This window comes from Diaphorina citri, unplaced genomic scaffold (genome assembly GCF_000475195.1).
Source record: "Diaphorina citri unplaced genomic scaffold, Diaci psyllid genome assembly version 1.1 scaffold5782, whole genome shotgun sequence".
Lineage (NCBI taxonomy): Eukaryota > Metazoa > Arthropoda > Insecta > Hemiptera > Psyllidae > Diaphorina > Diaphorina citri.
The window spans coordinates 961-2981 of NW_007383158.1; the positions used below are offsets into that span (position 1 = coordinate 961).

The following is a 2021-nucleotide window of genomic DNA, read 5'->3' on the forward strand; positions in this document are numbered from 1 at the left end:
TTTCTAAGTGTGCTGGGAGGCACGCGAACGTCAAGAGCAATTCTAGGATTTTCATCTCCTATTTTCAATTGATGTAAAGACGCATCTAACACTAAATCGGTATGTCCCAGTCGATTGAGGGTTGGTCCCCCCCAAAAAAAAAAGAAAAAAAAAATGTGGATCGAAAATGGAGTATTTCCATCCCGAGAGTACCTACGTTGATCTCGATAACACAAGGATATAATATTTATTTATGAAAAATAGATAGACATATACATATATATAAAAAAAATCGTTCCGAGAAAGAACCTTATCCGTTCAGTATAAAATCCGAATCGGGCAGGAATCGAACCCACGACCCAGCTGTTACAAGGCAGGCGCTCTACCCCACAAGCTAACTAGGCCCCGTACCGTAATGATTTTTCCAAAATGGCGGCTAAAAAAGAGGTTTTCTTACAATATCTCGTTTCCGGTAATTTCTTTTTATAAACGGTGAATTAGAAAGCTGTTTGTATTATAATTTTCTACATTTTATACATCACTTTTCTTCTAGGATGTACCGTAATCCCGTACCGTAATGATTTTTCCAAAATGGCGGCTAAAAAAGAGGTTTTCTTACAATATCTCGTTTCCGGTAATTTCTTTTTATAAACGGTGAATTAGAAAGCTGTTTGTATTATAATTTTCTACATTTTATACATCACTTTTCTTCTAGGATGTACCGTAATCCCGTACCGTAATGATTTTTCCAAAATGGCGGCTAAAAAAGAGGTTTTCTTACAATATCTCGTTTCCGGTATTTTTTTTTTTATAAACAATGAATTAGAAAGCTGTTTGTATTTTTATTTCCTACATATTATACATTTACACTTTTCTTCTAGGATGTACCGTTATCCCATAATGGTTGATCCCGTTTTTGGGATATGCTGCTACTATAGGGAAATCCTTAAAAATTGTCCAATATATTGAAATAATATATTGAATTGTATGTTTTCAGGTATGCTGACTTGAAAAAATTGGTTATTTTGCCGATTTAAGAAGCTATAAGTATTACAGATGGACAAGATGGCGGCTAAATAAGACAAAATAATTAATTTTCTATCCAGTTTAGGCCAAGCTGTACATAATTTTTGACATGTGGATACGGTGCGGTGGTGGTACCTACCCATTTTGCTGTTGAATACTGATCTCAGGACAACTTTCAGTACCTTTATGGTGTCGATCGATCGTGTCGACAAGGTGAGTTATAGAGCCAGAGTGTGCAGGCTCTTATTTCAGGACTGTAGGGACTACAGGAAACGGATGCTCACTCTCGTGGGAGAGGATGGGCTCTGTGAGCATTGTGGTGAACCTGACGATACTATTCTCGATGTGAGGACTAGAAGAGAAAAGATATTATTGCAAGCGAGCCTTAGGTCAGAGAGTTTTAGGAGATATCTTACTAAACCAGATCCCCCAGAATGGGAATGTCTTTAAACTACTGTCTGAGTTTTCCAGGCCGCTTGCCTCACATCATTGATAGTATTGATACACGTTACGCAGGAAGCGTACGGTCAGAGCTAAGCCAGTGCAGCCAGTGTCATTGTAACCTCAATAAAATTACCGCCTAAAGAAATGGGTAACCTCAATTGTAACCTCAATTACCGCCTAAAGAAATGGGTTTAGCTGACTTAGCGGGACCCCTAGCTGCCGTCTGCGCCAGAAACAACTGTAATACTGTACACTTATGTATATTTGAACAGAAACAAACCCGCGACATAGGCTTGAATCTCCTCACGTGTCATTGGTTTTACTTATCACGGTACATTTCCACCAATACAAATGGGAGTACAGATATCTCCACCAATACAAATGGTATTACAGACATCTCCACCAATACACATGGTAATATAGACATCTCCACCAATACAAATGGTAGTAGGTACAGACATCTCCACCAATACAAATGGTAGTTCAGACATCTCCACCAATGCAAATGGTAGTAGGTACAGACATCTCCACCAATACAAATGGTAGTTCAGACATCTTCACCAATACAAATG

General features: G+C 38.4%; 1 long non-coding RNA gene across 1 annotated transcript; it reads right to left on the minus strand.

Annotated features, from left to right (window-relative positions):
• Positions 1 to 1531: 1531 nt before the first annotated feature.
• LOC113472489 lies at positions 1532 to 1745 on the minus strand. The gene is made up of 2 exons (XR_003394769.1): positions 1615 to 1745; positions 1532 to 1568 (listed from the first exon to the last, which is right to left on the minus strand). It is a non-coding gene; the product is annotated as an uncharacterized LOC113472489 (long non-coding RNA).
• Positions 1746 to 2021: the final 276 nt, after the last annotated feature.